General features: G+C 44.7%; 1 long non-coding RNA gene across 1 annotated transcript; it reads right to left on the reverse strand.

Moving 5' to 3' along the window:
* Positions 1-2422: 2422 nt before the first annotated feature.
* On the reverse strand, positions 2423-9099 carry LOC130600758 (uncharacterized). Its single transcript, XR_008972524.1, has 3 exons — positions 9011-9099; positions 3936-4055; positions 2423-2658 (listed from the first exon to the last, which is right to left on the reverse strand). It is a non-coding gene; the product is annotated as an uncharacterized LOC130600758 (long non-coding RNA).
* Between the last annotated feature and the right edge of the window lie 5304 nt (positions 9100-14403).

The following is a 14403-nucleotide window of genomic DNA, read 5'->3' on the forward strand; positions in this document are numbered from 1 at the left end:
CTCCTGGGCATGCTGTTAGAGGCTTTGGCCTGGGTTTGCCACCCTGAGTATGCTCTGCCATGGGCAGGGAGTATCCAGCTGCATGAGCAGTATCAAGACATGGAGTAAAGGAACAGAACCTCTAACCCTTAAGACTCATGCCCTGATGACAAGTTTGAGGCACTTTGGAGCCATGATCATCTTTTCTAGACTTTGCACCCTGATCATTGTGCTTTCACAAGTTCTTTGGGTCTAAGCCTGAGGAAGAAGATCTTCTCCTCTTCCTCTGACCCTCCTGAACCAACAAATGCAGGTGGTGGGGCCATTTCTCAGCACTTTCCTGTAGGATCTTGAAGGGGCTCTGCAGCAAGTCCCTGCGGCTGGCTCTGCCCGTCTGCCTTCCTGTCTGTCTGCCTCTCTCATGTGGGGATCAGGACTCTGCTGAGAAAAAGCAGATAGGGTTTCACACAATCCAAAGCACATGTACAGTAACTAAAGCTGCGTAAGCACTTTTCTTTCCTAGGGAAATTTTCCAATCTATGTTTCAAAAGAATGTGAAAATATTCCCTCTCCTTTCTTGCCTGCCTCCTATAAATCCAGCCTGATGTGGATGATCCCCTTGGATGCTTTTCTCCAAGTGGGATGGAAGGCTCAAAAAAAGACAACACTGGGAATTTATGCCTTGAGCAGCCAGTGCAGAGCAAGCCCTTAGAAAAGGCTTATCAGTTGCAGAAACCACTTAAGGATAATCACACGTTATTTCTGTAAGAAAACATGCTCAAGCACTTCAGTCCAGTGAAAATGAATGTGTTTGGGGTTATTTTCCTCTGTCTAAGCATCATCAGATGTTTACATCCTCCATAAGCAATTCAGTGTTTTGGACAATCCCCCCTCCTCCAGGAATGTCCATGCAAAAGGGAATTTCTCCATGGGAAGTAGTTTGTCTAAAAGCCATTTTTATGGGGGAGGAGAAAAGGAAAGCCTTGACCAAACACTTCTGACCAGTTGCTTTGTGTGCTATAGGCTGAAATGACCTGCAGAGAGCTGCCAAAAGCAGAGCTTGGTGGGAGGGTGGGGGGAGAAGGCAAAGATAAGGTGTGATAAGCAACACCCACTGCCTACAGATAGGCTTGTTGCTGGCAACTCCAGTTGGAGAATGAGCCTTCAGGATGGTGCCACATGAACATGGGCCCGTGTGCCCCGCTGATGCTGTGATGGCTGACCCCAGACTATGTGTCCTTCACTTTTCAGATCTGCCTGTGCTGAAGTGGGTACATCCATGCACACTAACATGTGAGCACATGCTCCTACAGAATCCTGCTTCTTCCACCCATCCCTGAGGGCTGAATGTAGCCCTCATGCAGGGTGGAGGGATGCTGGCTGTGAGCAAGGACCCATGGGGCCATGTGGGAAGCAGCTATCCCTGGAGAAATGGCTGAGGAACACATTCATATCCCCAGTTTTGCACTGTAGATCCCCAACACAGAGCTGAGTCACTGCAGACAGACTTACAGGAGATGGTTTCCCCTTTAACTCTAAAAGGATTTGCTGGGTTAGAATTATTCTTCTTAAAAAAAAACCCAAGCCCCAGAAAAAGCCTCCTCCTCCAAACACTGTATACATAAAGTCATGGAGAAGGAATGCTAAACTTGCAGTGTTTCTGGTGGGTCGCCACATTCATTTGCAGACTCTGTGTTCTTGAAAAATGCCGTCAAAAGTCTGCACACAGTTCTTGTTATGGCCATTTTTTTTTCATATCCAAACTTAAACTACAGATCCATTTACACAGGAGAAGGAAAGCTGTAGGATTTTCAAGAGGTTAGTTCCAAAACCCCTTCCAGTGTCTTGGTCTGTACAAGGATGCATGCTGGTATGTGTGTGTGTCTGCATTCAGAAGACAGACAGCAGAGGTGAAGAGAAGGAATACACGTTTGGGCTTTCTTCCCAGTTAATGTCAGTCAGCATCACTGCATTGTGTATTTGTGTCTATTTATACCCACTGAGGAGCTACAGTTACGGCTTTATGCAGGAAACTAAACCTAAGAGCTATTAACAAGCCTAAGCAGTTGAATTCAATGCTCAGGGGCAGGGGGGGACAGTTCTGGTACTAACTGGAGGAGGACTAGACTTGAGAAATAGTAACAGGAGACAATTTTCACCTTATTATTCATGTTATGGAAACCAAGCCTTTTTAAATATGCCTCATGATAGAAGCCACAAAATGTTATTAATGTAGGAAGAGCCTTTCTGGGACTTACAGCAGCTTTCAGTCCTGGAAAGGCAAAAATACACACAGACCTCTCTATTTTTCTTGCAGACAGCTCCAGATCAGAAACTCCTGACACCAAACTTGCCAAAATTGTTCAGACATGCTCAAAATCACAAATAGAAATGAATTGTAGCCCCAGAAATGAGAGGGGTCAGAAGCTACTAACTAGGAATCTAATTTTGTAACCGGAACCTTTATCTCTTTTACAGGTAATTTAGTTCCTGTATAAACCTCATGCTCAGCATCCCCTAGAGAGGGGCGAGAGACAGGAATCCTGCATGGTGAAACTAAGGCAGGCAGCTGTGAAATGACTTCTTGCAGTCACACTGTGGGTCAGGAGCAGGACTGCAAAGGGAATCTGCATCTCCTGGATCCCAAGGGCACAGAAATGCTGAAACGGAGATTAAGCACTGCCTGCAGGAAGGAGCTGGAGTGAGGTAAAAGGCCTGACCTGTCATCAGTTTGCTCTCCCATGCCTCACTCCAGAGCAGCAAAAAAGCAGATTACAAGAGGGTAGAATCCTTCCCATCCCTCCCAGCTGGGGCTGAGGCTGATGTTTCTTCTCATCATCTGGCAAAGCCCATTGCCCGGCTGTGGTGGCCTCTGCTCTGGAGCTCAGATGCAGGGTGGAGAAGGTGAAGACAGGATTCCTGCATCTCCAAGCAAGGAGACAGCTTCCAATTTAAAGGGAAAAAAAGCACAGAGGGAGCTCTGCGGTCCCATCCCCAGGAGCAACTGCTCCAGCCAGAGCTGCTTCCCACCATAGTGTTGTTTTATAATCACACCTAAGCTGCAAACAGTGATCCCTGTGCTACATCTCTGTCCCTCTAAGCCTGTTGCAGGGGAGCCTGGTAAGGGTTTGTCTGAATCTGGACTCAGCATGAAACCCTCTGCAAGGCACAGAGGGACAAAAGCTTTCTTCAGGAGCTCACTTCCAGATCTCAGTCTCAGTCTAGTTATTATTCACAACAGCTTTGCCTGGAAATGACTACACACATGAGCAAAAGGTACCAGACTCTGAGGATGAGCATGCAAGCAAACTTCCAGGACAAAAACTCTGTCTGTCCTGCTCTTTTTGGGAGAGGCTGGAAAGGCACAGGAGCCCTTTTCTCACTGTTGTCCAATAAGTATGGAACTAAACCACGCAGGACCTAATGCAACTCCCAGGCATGAAATTTCCTTTAATATATGGCCTCTTATATTCACCTTTTCAGCAGTCTGATTTCTAAGTGGTGCACAGAGTTTGTAAATGGTCAGTGGGTCTCTATGAGCACTTTACAGATGGGAAAATTACACCCAACCAACAGCAAGCTGCTGGATGCTACCCATTGATTACTCATTTGTTACAACACAGGCCCCTTTCTACCACTTATAAATAAAAAACATGCTATAAAATGTAACTCTCTTGGAAAGCATGGAAGTGCATGGAGATGAAATTCTTTCCCAGACGTGGAGGTGATCTGTATTTACTGTAAACATTATCCCACATGTATATTTGGAAATGAAACAAGGGTTCCAGGCAGAGCTTCTCTGCAGTTGGAGGTTAACTCCTGTGCCAAGGCTTGCTCTAGCCCCACTTTCACAGAAAACCCCAACTTTCTTTGGATCACTCTGTACGTGTTACAGACAGGGTGGGGGAAAGGTTCATTTGCACAGACATCTGATGAGGCTTACTCACAAGTGTTACTCACCAGCCACTTGCTTTTGGGAAAGGAGAAGTTCAAGCCCCCTTCTTTGCTCAGACCCAAGGAACAGCCGCAAATTACCTTCAAGTGAAAGGGCTGGGTTTGATTCAAGCCCATGTACCCTGCGGTTTGTATAAAGAAGCAACATCAGTTGGAAGGAATTTCTCTCAGCTGAAAGTCAGGAAACACATTTATGACTCTCAAATGGTCTAGGTATTTCTCAGTAAGCACAAAGATAGTTCTCCAGAGTGAGGAGCAGGGGGAATCCTTCCTTGCTGTCAGGTGTTGGCTATATGACTAGCAAACACTGTTCAGCAAACCACCCTGACCGTGTGCACAACCTCAAACAGCATAACCCATCTGTAGCAGAAGGCTAAACCATGCCTCAGTGAATTAAGATCCGAGGGAGTAAATTCTCTGTGAAGGAGTTACTAAGGAGTTGCTAACTATAGTTTGCTATATATGTTGTACTGACTGTGTTTTTTTCATTCGTGTAAATGAGAAAAGGAGGCATTTGGCATTTTTAGGGAGGGTATGGAAACCCCTTTTTCAGGAATGGCCCTACCTGCCTTTCTTTTCTGCCTGCCTTTTCTGATGCTCAGCATAAGCGAGGGGTCAGAAGTCTGACTTGTAGATTTCACCAGCATCCCATTCCCTTTATGTGGGCTTGCTATTCCCAGTCAGGCTTTTGTATTCGAAACTCATATTCCAGGCAAACAAAACCAGACACTGCCAATTTGAAGTTTGAAGCTTGCCCCATTCTAAGAGAGGCTCAACAGGAAACTCATCTTGCTTCAAGCTGAAGTTTAGGAGGTCCTGCTGACATTAAAGAATGCCTGGATCTAGATTCAGCTCAGTCCTATCTGTGCAAGAACATCTGCAAACACAAAGCTGAAGCCTGAGGGCACTTGTATGACAGCCTCTTCTCCTGGGCTTCCCAACCCAATCCCATAGCTTTGAGAGAATGAGGATCCAGTTAGCCTCTAGAGTATAACAGGTTGTCCTAGTGGCTGTCAGTATAGAGCAGCATAGAGAGTTCTGTAAATGAAAAATTATTTAAACCACATTTTAACTAAAAAATACAAAAGAAAGGGAAAGACCATTTAAAATATTCCTCCCTTGCTATATAGACTCTGTTTCCTATTAAAGGCAACTGTATGCGGCATTTCTGCTTCCTGTTGTGTAATATGGAATGTTAAAATCCCAATAGCACTTAAGAAGTTATTAGAAACTCCAGAGAGTTTTCTATTCCCAAGAAATCTCTCCCAGTGAGAAGCAGGAAAAGTTCCTGTTGAATTTACAGCAAATACCTCAGACCCTATGTAATATTTATGGTCTTCCTCTCATCTTATCCAGGCTGGTTTGCTGTTTTGCTGCTGTGAAAGAAAAGCCTGTTTCAATGGTTAAAGGCTGTGACGTTCACTTTGAAGCATACTGAAGAGGATATGATAGCCACAGGAAATGTTCCAGTCTCACTGGAGTACCTCAGAGAGGTATTTGGCCAAATGAGAATTCTCTAATCTGATTCCCAGGAAAAAAAAAATCACAGTAAGTTAATGAAGAAAGAGAAAGAAATGCGACGTATCTGCATTCATGGCTTGCCAGATCAGGATTCCAGGAAAGCCAGAGGAAAAATTCCCATTTGCTTTCATGGGAATAGGATTTTGACCCCAAAGAACTCCATTCAGACATAGTTATGCTATATTCTTAAACACTGTGAAAATTAGGTGGTGTCCATTTGCATTAAAAAGAAGTCACTGCACGATATGATGTGGATGTGTATTTGTATGGTCACAGGCTACAGATACTATAGCTTTTCTTGTTAGCAGATCTATGAAATGTCTCATAGGGGCAGTGAAACAATCTAGTAGTGTTGTCCACCACTTCATTCCTGAGTCAAAAAGCCAAGATGCCACCTCCAAATTGCTGGTTCAGTATTGCTCCACATATAAAAGTGCCTGAGCTGTAACAACTGCAGAATAAATTTCTTCTCAAAAGTTATTCTAACTTTGCTGCCAGCTGAAGAAATGAACTTACAGTGGAAACAGTTGAGTATTCAAACCTGTTGGAGAGAGAGGAGATAAAGGAAGGATGCTTCCTTTGGGTTGAGCTTGGTACAATATAGAAATGATAAATAGATGATGTATGTGTACTGACAGCTCCTTTAGTGAACATTTCTGCAGTCCTATTTACAGCCTAAACTTTCAGAATAGAGGTTAGGGCTAAAAGTCTATGTTTACCATGATTCATATGTGCTAAGCACTCAAAAACTTTCACTGGTCCTTAGGGAAGATGCTGGGTGCACAATGCTTTTTAAAATGTAGGCATTTTCTGAGGAGTTGTGAAGCTTGTAACCAGAAACAGCATGTCCCAGTGGTGCTGAAGGCATCAGTCATGTTGAAAGGTGAGAAAATGGGACATGGCACCTGGATGAAAGGGATGAAGTGAGCAAAGAAGCAGCCAAGGGGCTAAAGATGAATCCTGGCTGTGAAGTCTGCTAGATGGTAGCATCAACTCTGAAAGGGAACAGCCTGAGCTTGAGTCATAGCAAGGTGGTCCGAGCAAAGTCCTGGAAAACACTGCCAAGATTAACCTGCTCTGTTCTCTGTGGATGAGCGACACAACCCAACAGGTCACAACCCTGTCTCCTGCTGTCTCCACAAACAGAGAGAAGATTATGTGGGAAAGAGAAACCCGCATTAGCTGTATCCTTAAGGGCAAATCATAGTTCAGTATACAAAAAGTCCTAGGAACAAGAAACAGCAGGGGTGCTAAGCCTACATGTTCATTTTTAGTCTCCTTTGCGTATTTACACGTACACAGGAAGAGAGCTTATTGCACCAAATAAACCACAACTCTACTTTAGACATGGACAAGTAGTCCCAAACGAGTTGAAGGTGATGTTGCAGGGAAAGAAAGAAAAATTTAGTATGATGTCTCAAGAGACATATAGAGTGGAGAAGATGCGAAGCCCTTCATCCAGAAAGCAAACTGATGGAATAACCATAGAACAAGAAGAAATAGTAGCTGTTCCACACTGAAAAGCAGAGATACTGAGGGAACAGGTAAAAAGATTAAAGTTGGTGTCTGGTTTTATTTAACAACCTCATTAATTCCTTGAGAATAAAAAGGAATGAGTACATTCACATCTGAAATGACTTTGAAACATGCAGCCAACATCCGTGTTGCACTGAACACTTCGAAATATGAGGAGGAAACAGTGAAACAAGACTCAGTTTAGGGTAGTGATGGGAGGGAGGAAAGGTGAAAAGCCAGGGGGGGAGAGTGATCCAAAATGCAGATATTCAGTGGAAGAAATACAATCTGAAAGTGGGGATTGGAGTGGAGGTTATCATCTGAGACACAGATTTGTAAAACAGTAAGTGAAGATGGTTATAATTCATTTGTATGTAACTGCTGTGTGCGTTAGAAATGGAACATCTCTGGCAAAGGGATCACCAGTGAGACTAGGTGGAAATTACTGGTGATTCCAACCCTGAAGGGAAAAAAGAACTCCAGCAGGTATAATAGGAATAATTAAGGGATAAATGCATATGATTATATGACACATTGAAATAGTTACATTTAGAAAATCCTTAAGAAAAGGTAAAGTTACCCTTTGAGAGCTGTGATATCACTGCTCTAAGAACATTCACAAGCCCCCACTAGACACTGGGTATTTGTTCAGGAAAATATCCCAAATCTCAGCCTTTCATAATCCTAGTAAGAGACCTAGGTTGTGGGACAATGCAATCACAGTGCAGAGATACAGTCATCAAGGTACTGAATCAGCTCTCTGGTATGCAGGCCTCATCTTTAGCCAGGCTATATGCCTGCTTACCTATTAACTAGGTTTTAAGATTGCATCTGTGAGTTTACTCCTTTGGTGACATGGGGTGAAGCCGAGTTTAAGGAGAAATTGTCCGTCTCTGCATATGAGATCTTCTGACTTGTTTATGTTTTTCTTTCCTGGGGTGGTTTTGCTGCTCATGGCTGTCAGTTACAGTCAGAGCATGCAGTGAGATGGAACTGATGAAAATGATGTTTGGGATATTCACTGGAATATCAGAGCACTTCAGTCTAGCAGCCCAATTGATGTATGCAAAGATGAAGCACTTGAAGAACAAGAGCTTAATGCAGGAAGTGAGTTTGCATGGAAGAAAGCAAAGACTGGCCTGGTTCACATCACCAGCGAATCCTGCACCCCTGGGAATCTTGGATTTATCCAACACTCTCCATGGAAGCAGGATCTGAGCTGGGGTCTGGGCTCTGTCGGCAGCAGACATCACATGGTTCAGGCCATTTAGCCAACATGGTGTAAGAGAGCTATCTTTCAAGCAAGATGCTTGGAAATTTCTTCTGGGACTAATGGATTGAGAGTTAGTCAGAGAAGTGCTGAATTCAACATAAATTCCTCTCACCACCTCATTACCTCCCAGCCATTCTGCCTCTTGTTTGTTTAAATGGAGCTCCTGAAGACAGAGGATGTTCATTAGGAGCCTGGTATGATAAACATAACACTTGTATATTTGCCTAATTTGATACATCTGATGAGCCAGAACTTCATAAATGCAAACTGCTACCAAAATTACTTAGACTTGTTGTTTTCTGTCTTCCTCAGTATATTCTATGGGCTGGTCTCATGACATTCTCCTTTGTGCAAGGTTTTTTGTCTATCTGAACTTTCTTATCCAGTAGAAGCCTCCAAGCTGGGCTCCTCTCAGGCACTTTACACATATTATTTCACTGCTTCAGGGGAATGGTTCAAATTATTATTTTCCAGCTGAGATGAAAAGACTAATTCATTCAAGACCACTTTTTCACATGTGACAATGTAGATTCCTTTGTGGCGCTCAAGGAGATAAAATGTATGCAAAGTGCCATGGGAAAACCAGGGAGCTAAAAGCAAGCATTTGGACACAGGAAACATTTGGTGCTCTGCAAGTAGTGTGAAGTTGTGTGCTTTCAAATGTATCCTGTGTACTCTTCGGGGATAACCTGATTGTCAACTTGGGATGATGGGAGAGAATACAATATACTAGACACTGAGTAGGAATAATGATTGACAGATACAAACCTGAGCTGAAATCCTTTGCTGATACTAACCAAATGAAGCCAACAGCACTAGTCAATGCCAAGAAATTGGCTGCTAATCCTGTGGCCAAGCAGCATGACCACCCTCAAAGCTGCTCCAGCAGGGAGGATCAGTGCTATGTCACGAAGGTCAGGAAGTGATGTTAATCCTTTGCCTTGAAAATCAGCCACCTGTGTCTCTTGCCAGTCATTGTTGAGCCAAGCAACTTAGGCCCTGGGGTGATGTGAACCTCCTGTCTTCAGCTGTCTGCCCTGGAGGGAATATGGAGAGGTGACCTCCTACCTTCAGCCTTCCACTCAGGATGGGATACATTCAGGAGAGGGAAGATTGAAACAGCATCTTTTAATGGGCCAGAGCAGGGCTGGGAGGCCATGGCTTTGAGAAAGGCAGATCTCTGCTCTGGTGTTTGTGCCAGGGATGATCTCACCTCTAGCTCATTGGAAACCAGGCTTAGGTGCTTCTGATCTTTCCTGGAACAGACAAACTGGACAGTGAGGCCTGGAGCTGGTCACATGCCAGGAGGCTCTGGATGTCATCATCCATGCGTCATCATGCAGGGCTTACAGCTGCAGAACCTGCTTCATGGCTGTAATCCCAGAGAAGAGGTTCAGGGCAGCTGAGAGAGATGCCAGGTAGGTGCCTACAGTTAAATGCAGTGAGTGTAGGTCTTAATGACAGCCCAGCAGATCAAAAGCAAGCAGCTGGGGCTCTGAGCAATACATGACCCTTTCTTCTCCTGCTGGCAAAGTGTGGCCGATGCTTAGGGCTGCCCTGCCAGCACTGACCTCCATGTCCTGGACACTGATGCAAGCATACCTCATTGCCATGGCCCCAAATAGCAGTGAGGAAAGCAAGCTGCCCTGGAGGGCACAAGAGAGATCATCCACAAAAGCATGTTTGGCAAACAGCAAATCAGTGTAGGCAGTGGGATGTCATGGCACAAGGGGAAACATATTTGGAAGGGTGAATCTAGGTTTATTTCCATCCACCACTCACGAAAGAAAAAAAGGCGGACCATTTCATGGCTGTAATCATGATATCTGACAAGTAGCTAAGATTCACGTACAAAGTAATCTTATGAATTAAATAGCTTTGTTCTGGTGCACTTAATTTAAAGCACTTGATGTGTTTTAACACATTCTAACAGATTGCACTTAATAATGTCTAAAGAATAAGGGTTTCCAATCCCCACAGAGAAGAAAAGTCATACCAGCTATAAGCTGTGAAAACTCATCTCCTTCAGCCAGTTCTTATGGAGAAGAAACAATTCCTGTGCCTTAGGAACCAATGCAGCCAAAGGAACTTGAATTGCAATGCACCAAATACCTGGATGAATGTTTTGTAAATCAACTCACGGGTGATTTGAGGAGTCACAGTAACAGCAAGGAAGAGTTAAATGCAATAAAAATCGCGTTCTGCCCACACAGCTTATTAAGGGCCTCAGGAAAGGAGAGAAAAATAGAGGGAAGAAAAAAGACAAGAAGGAATCAGTTTGCAAAATATGATTGTTTTTGAAACCTTTGCCTAGCAACAGCCCAACAAATGCTGTAAGGATGGCTTTATTTCATATTCCCATTGCAATACCACAGAGTGTTTCGACACTAGCCAGCTCTCACTCTGAAACCCACCCTGGTGACCTCAGCTGCCCTGCTCTGATACTTGGGCATCCCACAGCTTCTATCACATCCCCTTCTCAAGCTGACTGCAGCGCTGCCTGGCCATGGGGGAGCAGAGTTCCATCTGTTTCCGCTTGCCTACGTTGCAACAACCTATTCTCCCCAGTTGCTCTTGCTTGGCACAATGGAAGAAAACAACTTGATGTGCCAATTTCCTTCCCTCTGCTCCTGGTGTCACGCTGATGCTGCCCACCTCTGCACACTTGCCTCTGCTTGACCTTTCTTTCCCAACAGGCTGTCTGAGCTTGCCGGTGAAGAAGCCAAAGTTAGGTCAAGTTTTTACGCCCTTTCTTGTTGGACGCAGGAAAGAAATCAAAGCCCAGGTAAAATCTCTTCCCCATGGAGTGCTGTTTACTTTTCCCATCGTCAGGCTTTGGGAACATGGCTTTGCTTTTCATTTGGGAACATGGCTTTGCTTTTCAGAGCAGACTCATAAATTTGAGTCCAACAGCAGAAACATATCAGGAAATTTAAACGAAGTCCACTGGAGCTGCTCGGAAAAGAAAGGCATCAATCTCTCAGAAATTTAGCCTGAAATGAGTTTCAGTTCCATTTGTATCCCTGCTTTCCTATGGAGCTCAGATGCTGAGAGCATAACCGGTGGCCACGCTGTGAGAAGCAGACAGTTGTGTGCATGGTAGAGAGATATAGGATAGCATACCACTTCCCCAACTGCTTATGTTGCTACTGAGATAGGTATACCAGCATGTTCAAAAATGGGGTGGATTTAGGTGCCCCTGCCTCTTGCAGCTGCAAGGCACAACTCAACAATGGAATCTGAAGAAAACCTCAGACTCTTGGATCGCCTGCTAAGCTCTGTGCTCAGCAGGAGTTGTGAGAGGCAGTGTCTTGGGAGAACAGCCAGCTCTCAGAGCTCCTGCTGAGCTCTGAACTCCAAGGAAACTGCAGTCCGGCAGTCTACATCCAAACATATCTCTCCTGTCTGCTTTCTTCTTTCCTTTGCCAATAGAACAGTGAGTCTCATCATAGGCACCAAGGGTAGAATCATAGAATCCCAGACTGATTTGTGTTAGAAGGGACCTGAAAGCTCATCCAGTTCCAACCCCCTGCCATAGGCAGGGACACCTTCCAATAAACCAGGTTGCTCCAAGCCCACTCCAACCTGGCCTTTGGTAGGAACAATTCAGCCCTTAAGCATCAGTGCTTCCTGCTTTGGTGCCTCACTGCCCCATTGGTTAACAGGGACAGTAGCTCACCACTATCTTGCAGGGGTACTGTACAGCCAGCAGTTTAAACACTGGGTATTCTGGTGATAGACACATCAATGAATGTTAGATAAAGACGCCACTGGAGACAAACTCCTAGCAGGAAGCATTTTGTGGGTCATCTCCTAATGTGCCCCATCAGCCAAGAAACAGCACGTGCCCAAGCAATGGCTGATGTGTCCGGAACAAAAGCTCAGCAAGGCAGACATGAACATGAACTTGCTCATTAGCTTACACACATTTGAAGCAAAAGCAGCTCAGCAGCTGTCATCGGGTGGCCAAAACTTCCTTTTATGAGCCCAGTTGCATGGAGTTGGGACTGCAAATTGCCACCTCTGTTCTCCAGGTCCAGGTCCTGGAGACTTGGTTCCACAGTAACTGGAAGCAGATCTATGTACTTGCATCATGGATGCAACCTTCATCACAGCAGCTCACACAATCACATTTCCATCAACTGGATGTATATGAGTATACATATACTGAGTATATGAGATGGAATTTCACCTGGCTTCATGCTTTGTCCTAGCTGTCAGAAATCAGACACTTCCTAACTTAGCATAACATTTGCTAATGCAGAGTTCACCCAGTTGCACTTTTTAGAACATTTTTGAGGTAGAAAAGTGACTTTACATGGGATTGTCTTGTTTTGCATCATGCTGCCACCATGGTTTGATCTAATGCTAGGAACCCAAGAGCTGGACTTACCATACCACTGAATCATGGTCTTCATGTCCCTATCACAAATCAGAGGCAGAGGGGACAATAGCTAATTAGTTACTATCTGCAAAGCACCCTGAAGCCCACAGAGAAGCATGGCAGTAAGTGACACGTGTTACTTCTTATTCTCGGAGTTAACAGTCCTTTACTTTGCAGTGTATCTTTGACTGAAGCTATCATACTCTTCCTACCTCCCCAACTCCCAACCACAGAGAGTTACAATACAGAGTACATCTGTTTCCTGTTTCATAAACTGCAATTGCACATTTCCAACAGGCACTCTCATCTGAGATTCACAGGCAAGCAGTTTTATTTACAAGAAGTATGTGTTCCTGAACCTGTCTCCTTCGCATTGTACAGCCTGCTGAAAATGAATAGCAGAATACAGCAGAAATGACTTTCTGGTTTTTGGAGAAGTTTGCATCATCCCCTTTTTCTCTCACTGCTATTAAAAGTAAATAGGTATCTGAGACATCCAGGTATATTTAACAGAAATAAATAATTTACACAATATAGACAGAAAAGACATGCAGCAGCTATTTAAACCTGCCATAAATATTCCTTAATAAGCTATTACTAATATTGTTCTTTGTCGTGAGAACCTGTGGGCTGAGTAACAGTATCATTGCTCCACTGAAGCGAGGCCAGTGAGTAAAATCTTGGCCAAAAGAAAGTAGTGGTCAGAAGGTCCCAGTAACTTGGCTACAGGCTACATCACACACTTCAGCAGAAATCTCTCATGAGCATCATCTTTCACCAATCTGGAAGTGAAAGGAAATGTAAAAACCAAACACCCTTTATGTATACTATTGTAAATGATGACTTTGGGATGAGACTTGGGGTTTTGTATACCAGTGTAACAAGTCACCACTCTTGCCTACTGAGCCCCAGCAGTTTACTGTCAAGTAGAGAAGCAGCATGGTCCCATTCCTGAAGATTTTGGCCCAGTTCCTCTCCATCCCAGGTGGGGAGGCTGTGAGCACACCCTGACAGTGTCTGCACCTCACCTGATGAGTGGTAATTTATTAAGCTGCTGAAAAACAGTTCTGCATCTGGGCCCATCAGCTGTCATGCGCTTGATGAAGTTACCCTTATCTGAGAGAATCAGCCAACACGGTGGGATCCAGGCAGCACCTTCAGGAACGGACACACTTTTTAACACACTGCACACAGAGGCAGGGCAGGTTTTGCAAAATACACCTATTCAGGTCTGTCCAAGATGCTCTAGGACAAAGCCTGAGCACCCCACAGTTTAGGCTGTATATCACCTTCTGACAGAGGGGAGATACAGATGAGCTCTTAGGCAGAAGTTCTTCCCTGTGAGGGTGCTGAGGCGCTGGCACAGGGTGCCCTGGGAAGCTGTGGCTGCTCCATCCCTGGCAGTGTTCAAGGCCAGGTTGGACTCAGGGGCTTGGAGCAACGTGGTCTAGTGGAAGGTGTCCCTGCCCATGGCAGGGGTTGGAACTGGATGAGCTTTAAGGTCACTTCCAACATAAACCAGTCTATGGCTCTATGATTCTGCTAACACTTTGGATGCAGACTAGAAGCTCTCTCTCCTGCCATGATAGTTAGCCAGTGAGACAGAGAAATGTATTCATCCGACCACTCCTCTCCCTCTGCCTTTTGTATGCTCTGGTGCTGTTTAAAGGAGGACTACCACCAAACCCAACACAGCTCCCTGCTGTTCCAAGTTAAGCAGCTTGCAACTGATGGGCCCAGCCATGTGCTTAGGGATAAACATTTGTGCAAATATTTG

This window comes from Pezoporus wallicus, unplaced genomic scaffold (genome assembly GCF_028554395.1).
Source record: "Pezoporus wallicus isolate ANWC-B61680 ecotype Strahan unplaced genomic scaffold, APGP_CSIRO_Pwel_v1 contig_6566, whole genome shotgun sequence".
Taxonomy (NCBI): domain Eukaryota; kingdom Metazoa; phylum Chordata; class Aves; order Psittaciformes; family Psittacidae; genus Pezoporus; species Pezoporus wallicus.